Source organism: Cupressus sempervirens, chromosome 5 (assembly GCF_028749045.1).
Source record: "Cupressus sempervirens isolate cs-2001-9-10 chromosome 5, ASM2874904v1, whole genome shotgun sequence".
NCBI classification, from domain to species: domain Eukaryota; kingdom Viridiplantae; phylum Streptophyta; class Pinopsida; order Cupressales; family Cupressaceae; genus Cupressus; species Cupressus sempervirens.
The window spans coordinates 772,140,652-772,152,448 of record NC_143122.1 but is presented as its reverse complement, the minus strand read 5'-3'; the positions used below and the strand labels follow the sequence as shown (position 1 = coordinate 772,152,448).

The window sequence follows — 11,797 nt, the reverse complement described above, 5'->3', positions numbered from 1 at the left end:
GAGATAGACATGATAAGACCTTGCTGCCATATCTCATTGGGTTGAAAAAGTGCAAAATGTAATTTATCAACATTTTGGAAAGATGGGATAACGTGAGCTTAAGACTAGCCTCTCCCCTTAGGCACCATCTTTTTGGGGAAAGGTAAAAAAAACTAGTGTTGGGTGTTTAAATGTGTATGTAAATACTCTTCCCCATCACAAATCGCCATCATGCCTTGGGAGGACCCCCATGTCATAGCCACTTGTATTAACGCCTCCCTAGAAGCAAGGATACTTCTGGATTGTCTTGTCTTATTTCAAACTTTTCAATTTGATGCTTTGAACGTAGTTATACAGACTTGACCACATTTAGAGATCAGAGGTAAAAGTAATTTTCAAAATCTCCGTTCCAAATGGGATAGCCAAATGGGAGATGTTTTAGGCATTGAATTGGCCAAATATTTCGACCCACGTGAGACCTTGTGGGACCACGCATAGGAAGGGAATGTGGTGTTGGTAAGAATAAGAGAAGAATTGGGATTTAGGGTAGATAGTCCTCCACTTTTCAAAATTCTTATTGTTAGATAATTATTTGGTATTCATTACAAGTCTTAAGTATAGGGAGATGTCACTTAGTGTATGGGAATTGTCAATAAAATTTGGTAGTGGTAAAGGTTAATATGCAAGGCATGTGGAGGTTAATATTATTAGAATGGAATAAAATAATAATATAAAATTAGTTTATAATAACATAGCTATTATTGAACAAGTTCATATGCATATTATGACATGTAGTCATATGTTGTGTTTTCTAGATGCAATTCTATTATACTTTAATAAGTGTATAAAATGTGATTCGGTAACACAAATTTTAAAAAGGGCAATCTTAATTATTATAAGGTAATGATGTTATTAATATCTAGAAGATTAAATATTGAAGTTAGAATTTGAGAGAGGTGTGTTGATAAATAATCATGATATAATAACCGCTGTAATGCCTTGATAAAACAAGTAACATTAATCAAAATTTAATAATAATAATAATAATAATTAAAAAGATAATAATAATAATTGGTTGTGTTTTATCTTAGTAAATTTTGGACATGACAGTCTGCACCTTTCTTTATTTTCACCAGGATCAGTGACTATCGTTAAATACGTCTCCATAGATCTGAGTAACACTTCGAGTAGATCTCCATTGACAATCATCCACGTCAATCGACAATTCTCTGCATTTTATTGGCCACTTCTTCCAACTTAAAAGGTCCAAATAAACTGCAGGTCTTTTTACCTGGCCCACTCTCGGTCCAAATCATCAGATAATCCAAGCCAAAATTGAACAGTTATAAATCAAGAAATTTATAGTTCTAATTAGATTTTGGCAAATTCAATGCACTTCTTCCCATCAAGCTTTCCAGAAAAGACATGCTGTATATACTCTGCTTGAATAAATCTTCTATACTGACATGGATGCATCTCGTCTATGAGCTCAGGAGCAGGACCCACTTCTGTTTCCTTGTCGGGACCATAAAACATGGCAATGGAGATTCGATCTCTGTTCATGTTTGTGACCGCTCTGTGCTCAATGCTCTTATATATTCCATTGCTCATCACTTATTTCACAATACAAAAACAAAATCTGCACTTGATAAGGATCCGATGGCATTAATCATTGTTCCCAATATCAATGCCAGGAGACAATTCATCAACAATGAAGAGATACATAAAATAATTCATGATTTCTTTAAACTAGACAACCATTCATAGCTTGGGTTGAAACCCATATTTACGCACCCATAGAAACATTCTTTGAATTAGTTTAAACTCAGATTGATAATTTCTACAGATTAAACTCAGATTGATAGTTCCTACAGATTGTTTTGCCCTAAAGACTGTTAAAAATTCATCTTCATTACCCCAAGCACGTCCCCAATATTGACAACCAGAGCACCAGGGATTGGTTGAATGGGAATCTATTGACTATCCTTACAGATCTGTAGCCCAACTATCTCATCATCCTGCAACAACATTGTCAAACCAGTTCCATCTGAATGAGGGCTTATGCCTAGAACAAGATCTGGTCTTGGGCAAGGTGGGTAGTAATTTAATCTCATTCTCTGCCTCATTTTCCCACACATCTTAAGGAAACAATCTGGTGTTAGTCCCACCTTTTCTGATAAGAGGCAAAGAATTTTATTGCCAAGCTTTTGAATTTCCAGAGCATATAGATCCACGGTTTCTCTGAAACAAACGGACACCATAATTTTAATGAAAATGATGAGAAAAGAAGTTGAGCATGAACAGAGCAACTATACCAAGAAATTATTTTGGGAAAAGTATGAAGTAGATATGTTTTCATCCCTACAGCAATCAGACATCTAGTATAGGGGAATAGAGAAAAAGAGTCTTTTACATGAGATCAATAAATAAAATGGTATGAACATTAATTAACAAAGATTTAGGTACCTAAAATCCGCTGGCTTTGTTGGCCAGAAATCCATTTTTCTATTTTCTACAGGCAAAGTAGTCAAGGACATCATATCTGACCAATCTAGTACTTGGTCATGAGAAATTACAAAGGCCTGGCCATACCCTTCAATCTCTTGCATTTTGTCCTCCAATTCTTTCCCTTACAATGCCCTCCATTCTTTCCGTCAGAAATAGAGGGATTCCATGATTCACAGCCTGCGATGGAAACGTACATTACATGTTAAGTGAACAAAGCATGTTGGGAGAATCTGAACATATTAGAATTTTTAATCTACAACTTAATTTATAATCAATTTTGATGGCCCCACCTGAAAAAATCCCCATTCTTGGCACGCCAAACCAAGTTTTTCTAATTCCGTTTGCCGGTAAAGATCTGAATCCCCTGTAAACATGTCCATATCGATTGTGGGAATGTCCATTTGATGAAGACGAAAGTCAATTGGACGCTCTTTTTCTGATCTGATATATCTTTGAGGGAGGCCTTGAAGATTCTGAGATGCCAATTCCTGAACAACAGGAATTGAAAATCTTCTTGAAGTTCCATCAGAGCGATTAAAGACCGCAGCTGAATTAAACATAATACTTCTTTCAATCCAAACAAACCACCTACTTGCTTCTCCACTCTCAGAAATGCTATCAAGTGCTGAAGTGGGATGAGCTCTAAATCCAGTCATCCAGCTGTAAAGATAAAATTAAGAACGTGGCTGCTGAATATTTTATTTCATGGAATCATCCACATGCTTCAACTGTCTGTATTTTGTTTTCTTAATAGTCGTATAAAAAATATTCCATATAACTCGTTACTAAAGGGAAATGAGAACACCTGAGAAAAGTATCTGAGATCAGTATGCACATCTTGTATCCAATAATTTCTTGAACAACTTCTAATAAGGAAATACAAGTGCATACTACTATGCCATAAAAGTGGAAACAAACATAGTTGATTTCTCACAATAAAAACCTTAAAAGAAAGTGATTGCAATTTACCAGTCTATATAAATTTCAGCAGCATTACGACATATAGATTATTATTCTACAATCATGAAACTAGAAGAATGAGACCCTCCAAACCATCAAGCTAATGTAGTATTCAACAAGTTACAATACATTTTCAGTCTTCACATGGAGATTTACATCTTGCTCCATTTAGAGAAAATTTGGCAGCATAACCCTATGCAAATAACTTCTCATCTCTCTTTTAATTCTCTACAACAATGCTTGTACTTATAGAGTTTTCATATAAGAGGAAATAGTTTCTAAAGCATCTACATTGAACACATCTACAAATTATTTTAGAAACTTCCTTATGCACAATCCCTTCCATAAAAAACAAAGCATAAGAGAATAAATCACCAAAAAACAGAAGCTTTCTGTTTTTCTACTCCAAGTCTTCTCCTGTGAAAGAATACAACTTAATTTAGAAACTTTTCAAGAAAGCACAAATAAAACAGTAAAACTTGGTAAGCTGAGTCACCTTATCCCAACAATCTCCCAGTTGACGAAGACCTTACAAGATTCAAATTGATGAAACTATATTATCACAACCATCCATGAAACAACATAAATCATAACATATGCTCTCGTGCTCCAAATAGACACCTATCCAAATAACACAAGCATAAGATCCATGTGATAACAAAGGCTACACATGCTGCCACCACTCCATTGTGTTCATGAGCTACACAAAAGCATCAAAAACATCAACTTCATAGCCCAGCAAAACTGTGAAGTCATCCTCTAGAAAACAAGATAAAACATCAGCCAGAACAATAACCAAACTAATTGGTCCAATCCAACTAATAAACCCACAAGATTGAAAATAACATCCATAGTAAATGCTAACTCATTCAATCACCCATACATCAAAGGTATCAAATACTAGAAAAATCATACCAGCAACATAACCAACACATAAACTGCAACCTTAAGCTTTATGTGCAAAAAAGTCAATGAAGACCAAACACATACAAGAACTCCCACTACATGGGTAATGTCAAATCTAAAAAATCAATGACATATTGAGTCTACTAATAACAACACAAAGAAAGTGAAACCATGTAGTACCAAGTACCATCCACAAAAGATTTGCAAATCCTATAGCAAAAACACTACAAGGAACATCTCTCTCATCCAGTCTCCATAACTCTCCCATGTTCTCCACATCCAACAAAGAAAAAAGATAAAGGAGCCACCATGTCATCATTGAAAAGCAATGAAGTACAAGTGATAACAAATGACCACAAAAGAGTGACCACATAGCTCCAACAAATCTCAAAAAACAATGTTATGTGAACCCAAACATCCAAGAAGATAACCAAGGCCAAAGAGAGAAAGTGCAAATCATAAGCATGTAGCATGTCCTTCTACAAATACTTCTAAATGTCAACTATGCCAAGTATGATCTCCTTCACAACCCCAAGAGAAAAGCCACAACAACATCCAAAATTGTTCAACCTCAATAGATCAAACATAACCTGATATCATCAATCTACATGGATGTAAGCCTCTCAAAGAAGATCAAACAACTCCATTTCCCATTTCAAGAAATCAGCCCACTACCATGTCCTATTGTCATTATAAATGAAAGTACACCTCAAGGAGATAACCATGTTATCCATCTCTCATAATGAATCCTCCAAAACCATCTAACTATAGCTCAAGATCCATGAATATGAAAGAAAAGATAAAGCACCTGAAAGTAACATTGGGCAATACCTCTCAAGTGATAAACCACTGAGTAGACCAAGAGTGGGGAATGAGAATGCCCCTCCAAGTTATGCAAGTCACCCTATGACTTATCCAAGAACAATATCCTCATAGGTCTCTATTGAACTCACATCCAACAAAGGTGTAGCCTCCTCGAACTTTCTATTAAAATCTCATCAAGAGTATAGATCTCAACAACATGTCTCTCATCTCAAGAGAACTCTAGCCTCACCTAAGTCTCCAAGTATCCACAAGTACCTATAATCAATCACTCCATGCAAAACTCCATTGCAACATAGCACTATCATCAATACCAAAAAACTAAAACAAGATCAATGTCAAAGCTCCAACCATAGAATCAAGAAAATAAACATGACATCATGATCTAAACCATCTCTTCCAAAGAGATAACATGCTTCATGTGATCATATCAAATAAATATATCATATCACAACTCTTAACTAGTAATAAAGAGAGAACCATGAATAAAAACCACCATGATAACATATCAAATATAGGCATAAACAACATCTCTCCCAAGGACCCTATGAATCCTAAAGATGTCAACATCTCCAATCACATGAAGATACCATATCCAACTAGTGAACCAACAAATGTGAAAGACCCTTTTGTAGCAACAAGATCTAAGGCATCCTCCAACATCTGCAACACTAAAGAAGATCATCCACCACCATATGATGGAGAAAATACAATCACTACCAAAGCTCCCACTAAAATGTGATACCAAGCTCTCCAAGCATATGACACACCATCCTCCAAATCTAAAAATCATCCAGGCCCGTGCACATCACACTGAGTGAAACCAAGATCTCCATGCTAAGGAAATTCACCATGCTTTAGGACTCCATAACTGACTATCCAAGTACTCAAATATCATCCATCCTCTCATCTCAAAGCAACCACACAAATGCACAAGTGACCACAAACAAGGCTAGCTAACAAGCTTGCACCAACACTAAATCAAATTTGGTAGATATATATAGTCCCTATCCAAGCTACCCCATTGCAATTAAATGGGTGGCCTACCCACCTGACTGCATAACTTGTAGATCCAATCATTACAACATGCAAACCCACTATCACATTATTAACATATGCAAATGATATCAAATAGAATAATCATGTAGAAAACATGACTCAAACACTAGATCAAGCACAAATCTAATTTGCCAATTATGTCCACATCAAGCACCATGGTCTAGGAATCTAACAAATCATCACCATAGAAATTCTTGAGTGACTGATCATGTACCAACATCTCTATGCAGAGAAAGACAAACACCTCCTCTCACCATGCACAAAGAATGCATGCATGTAGAACTACAACTATCTCATCGGGTACCACTCTAAAGGAACAAGAGTTCAAAAAATAGCTCTTCGGTAGATCCACAAAAAAACACAAGCTTTTTATTTGAGCATGCAAAACCTGCAAAAACATTGTGTTTAAGACAATCCATGCACATCCACACCCACTTCTCATTTGGAAGAGTCAAAGTCCAAATAAAATAGCAAACAACTGAACCCAGAATAATGGATTATCATAGATGAACATCACCATATATTTTTTTAGAAAAATGTATAAACCCCTTAGATCCAATGAACAAGAATCCAAGCCATGCATGTAAAAACATCCAAGAGGAAAACATAGTATTGGAATTCTAGGCCCACTTATAGACCAATTCCACAACCATTACTAGTACATGCCTCTGAGAGAGATAGGCTATCTAGAAGCTTCTAGATTATTCAATCATCAACTCCATAGCCTCTATGCATTCTAGGTAACAAAAGAGACACCTTCAAATATTCATGTATCAAAAGTTATTCTACTATCAACCAAGAGCTCCAGATCAATGTCATTTCAACATGACCAACTCTATTTTCTCTGTCTTCACCATCCTTCAAGAAATGTTTGTTGACTCCTAAAAGAATAAATCAACTACAAGAATACCACTCATAGAGGATTAATTATCAGTTAATTTCTTCAAAACAAACTTTTTAAAGCTTTGCAAGCTAAGAAATTTTAATAGAAGAAATACCCAGAACCAAAAACTCTGTGAATCCTCACATGCAAGCAACATGCAATTCACAAAAATGGGCTTTGATACTAATTGAAAGGAAATAAGAACACCCTAGAAAAGCATCTGAGATTAGTATGCACATCTTGTATCCAATAATTTCTTGAACAACTTCTAATAAGCAAATACAAGTGCATAGTACTATGCCATAAAAGTGGAAACAAACATAGTTGATTTCCCACAATTAAAATCTTAAAGGAAAGTGATTGCAATTTACCAATCTATATAAATTTTAGTAGCATTAAGACATATAGACTATCATTCTACAATCATGAAACTAGAAGAATGAGACAGAATAGAGAACAAAGATATACATGGGGAAAACCTTTCTAGGTAAAAACCCCACCCCCCAAATCATCAAGCTAATGTATTATTTAGCAACAAGTTACAATACATTTTCAACCTTCACATGGAGATTTACATCTTGCTCCATTCTAGAGAAAATTTGGTAGCATAACCCTATGCAAATAAATTTTCATCTCTCTCTTAATTCTCTAAAAAAATGCTTGTACTTATAGAGTTTTCATACAAGAGGAAACAGTTTCTAAAGCATCTACATTCAATGCATCTACAAATTATTTTAGAAACTTCCTTATGCACAACCCTTCCATAAAAAACAAAGCATAAGAGAATAAATCATCAAAAAATAGAACCTTTCTATTTTTCTACTCCAAGTCTTCTCCTGTGGAAGAATCCAACTTCATTTAGAAACTTTTGAATAAAGCACAAATAAAGCAATAAAACTTGGTAAGGCTGAGTCACCTTATCCCAATAGTTACTGATAATAATTCTCATATTCCTTTGCTCATTCTAGAAAAAAATTATACAGTAACTCTCATCTTTCTGATCTAGATAGGGAAACTCTTCAATTTTGGCGAACTTCCTTATTAGCTTGTTTTGTTTTGGTTAGTATTAAGGGTTTAGATTTGAGGGAAAGTTCATTTGGAATCAAGATTCTTGAAAGTCAATTTGTTTAGCTGATAGATACATTATTATTATTCTGCGCGACTTTATGACTCAACATGACTATTGTTTGTTGGCAGCATTTTACTTTTAAGTAATATAATTTTTTTTGCTTCTATCTTTTATTGATAAAAAGTTCTCTCTATACTACACCCTCTATTATAGATGACTATTTTTTTTCATCCCTTATGATAATTTTAAAAATAAAATCACTTCACCAGTACTATAAAATTTTATCTAGAAGTTAAATTTAGCATTATTAATCATTTAATATGTAGGATTCATTCCGAATGTGGTAAGAGGTGCCGAAGGCAAGATTAATTATTATGTGTTTTGATGAATTATTATTATTATTTATTAATCTCGAGTAGATTTGAACCCAAAACCTCTATGATAAGAGACTAAAAATTTACCATTGTGTTGTAGACTATTGCCTAATGAAGAATTTAGTTATTTAGGTACATCAAAGTGGATTTTATGAATGTGATAGTATTTTTAAATGTTTTTTTTGAAGTTGTTGATAGCAATAAAAAAGACAGGGGCCTAGCAATTGGAGGTTACCTCCCAGTTATCTAACCTATACCAACTTTAAACATCAAAAGTCATAATATGTTCAGAGCTGAATTTTCATCAGCCATAGTCCTTAAACTACTATGCATAAGAAACTGAATAATAAACCAACAAAATTTAAAGACATCATTGCTATTGGTCCAAATAATTGACATAGTCCAAAAAAACCCATGGGGTGTAAATTTCAAAGACATAATCATAAAAATAGAAATAAAACACAATAGATCCTAGGTTAGATGCTCTCTTCCTTCTCCTGGTTACCATTCTTTTGCTCCTTAGGAGCTTCCCTCGCCGCATCCTCCTCCTTCTCTTTCACTAGTCTATCCAAGATTGTTTCTAGCTAGTCCTCTGCTAGGAATCAATAGATGGAATGAGTCATCTCAGTTCTCTTTCTCAGGTCCTTTTCCTCTTTGTTATCTTGTATGAAGTAGAAGGTTGTGGTTGTAGAGTGCATAACCTTGGTGGAGAACTCAACTAGGGTTTTGAATCTATGGAAGATATTGGTATAGTTATCCACTAGGTCCCTCATGATTGTCTCAAGCCTCTCCATCCACATCTTAGTGTGGCTATGTTTACCTTTCTTCTCAGTACCCTTGGGGATTTCCTTCATAGGAGAGATGATGTCTTCCTCCCCACTATGAGCTAGGGTAGCTTCCAGGGTATCAAAGACATGGGATGAGCTGATAGAGCTAGGGGTAGGTTTAATGTCTTGGTGGAGCCTTTTATTTTTAGTAGGTTTATCCTCACTAGAAGAGGAGTCAGAGGTGGAGTCATACTTTGGGGGGGTCTTAAATTTCTCTAGTTGGAGAGGCTAGCAAGTTCTCCTAGCACAATACTTGCCCTTCTTGGTGTTTGAGTTTGACTCAATAATGCTAACTTTAACTTTAGTGTTAATTTCAACCTCAATAACATGGACTTTCTTGGACCTCTTAAGACTAGAGCTAGGATTGGGGTCCAAGGAGGTTGGAAGGGTGATAGAGGCTAGGGGGTTAATCAGGAGATTGGGATTTGAAGCTAGGTGTTAGGTGAAAAGTGTATTCATTAGGCCCTAGTGGATAAGGTAGAAGGGTTTCCCCTCCTTTTATTTCCTTCTAGGCTTAAAAATGCTATCCTCTAGAAAATGCAATAAGATAAATGCAAAGGAGATATGGTTGAGATTTGTGAAATGATTTAGGATTTGAGAATGATAATAATGTAGTACTTAGCAAAAATCCTCCAAGGTAATGTATCTAATGATTGCATAATAGATGACATCCCATGGCTTAGGAAGGGCAACACACACAAACACACCACACAATCTCTTCAATTCCTCCTTGAATTTGAAGAATTTTTGCAAGCTTTCCTCCTTATTGACCTTAGCTTGCCTCAACCATTTCTTTCCATCCAATAGAAAATCCCTAGTCCTCACAATTTTTTCTTTAAAAATTTCAAAGCTCATGCCATTAACAGTAACTTTTCTATCCTTCCAAGTTTGAATGATTTGCATCGAGACCATCGCTGCTTCACTACTACTGATACACTCATCTACATCCACTAGTTCAATACAGTCCCTAGTTCCCATGTCATCACTTGGGTCCACTATTAACTCTTCCAATGACATAGCCTTGCACTAGGTTGTAGAGTTGGAAAATATAAAAGGAAAAGCCACAATGGAGAAAATGAAAAGACATTGCATAGTCATAAAAACTCTACAATGTTTCCCAAAAAATAAAAATCTCCAAACATAGTATTTGTGGGCAATCCCTTTCCATCTGCAAAATGACCATTGCCATCTGTACAAATTATGGAAATTAACCGACCTATATTTATGATCATTACAAGATCATTCTTTAGATCTTGTCAAATCCCCCGTCTACATCATTTTATGATAGTAATCAATATTCATAGTAGTTGGGACATAAATGTTAATCAACATCCAAACATGCCAAGAAAATCCTTTATGAAGAACCACATTCTTGTGATCACATGTAAAAAGGAGACCTACCACCTAGTTTGATAGTTCATGTGTCATTATTTAAGGTATGTTCCCTTTCCATCACAACTTGAGTTGATGATGGCAATAAACTGATGTCATCCCATTTCGCTAACTATGTGACATTATGGCTAACTTTGGCAAGGTGATCTACCACGCTATTTCCGTCCTGATATATATGTGCCACGTCAATATTGTAATAATCTTCTGTCATCCTTTGTATTCATAGATTATGGTTTTAATCAACCAATTGCATTTTCCCTCTCACTTAGTAGCCTTGACGATTAGTGTTGGTAAACATATTGGTACAAACCATTACACCAAAACCCCAAGGTGAAGGCTGCTCACTAGGATCATAACATCCCACCACAGTCTTTAGTCTAGACTCTAGGTTAGATATGCACCCATATGATGGGCCCTCCCTTAGCCATATGAGCTCTAGATGACACTAAAATGTTGGTGTTGCCACACGCTTTGAGACTCGAACCTAGGTGGAGGCTCTAATACTACATGGTACAAACCATTACACCAAAACCCTAAGGTGCTACTAAAAGTACCCACTAGGATCATAACACATATTATTCTTTTATTCTACTCTTGAATGCCCAATATTTTTAAACAATATTTGTTTACAGTAGTTGGAAAATCATAGCTCAGTGATTGACTTCCCTCTAAATTCTTAGGTATGACTCCCTGGGATTTTTTGATTTGCAATGTCTTTTTTACTCCTAAATCTAAATGGGGTTGCTTCTTGACTAGAGAATAGGAGAGGTAAACCAAGTTAGGCCTAGATAGGAACTAACTTAGGGAAAGATTTGGGTTTTAAAACTAATCAAGTTCATGAACTCACACATCTTATGAACTTACCGAAAATGATGAAATGCTAATGAATTCTATTTATGAATTAACTTCTAAACTAAAAGCTTCTAACTCTAATAAGGAAGGGACTAACTTAAAGAAAAACACAAAACAAAACCTCTTTAAACTTTCAATAATACTATTATTATCTATATTTTTCCAA

General features: G+C 35.3%; 1 pseudogene; it reads right to left on the bottom strand.

Annotated features, from left to right (window-relative positions):
* Positions 1–1,460: 1,460 nt before the first annotated feature.
* LOC149558200 (protein LATERAL BRANCHING OXIDOREDUCTASE 1-like) lies at positions 1,461–3,047 on the bottom strand (annotated as a pseudogene).
* Positions 3,048–11,797: the final 8,750 nt, after the last annotated feature.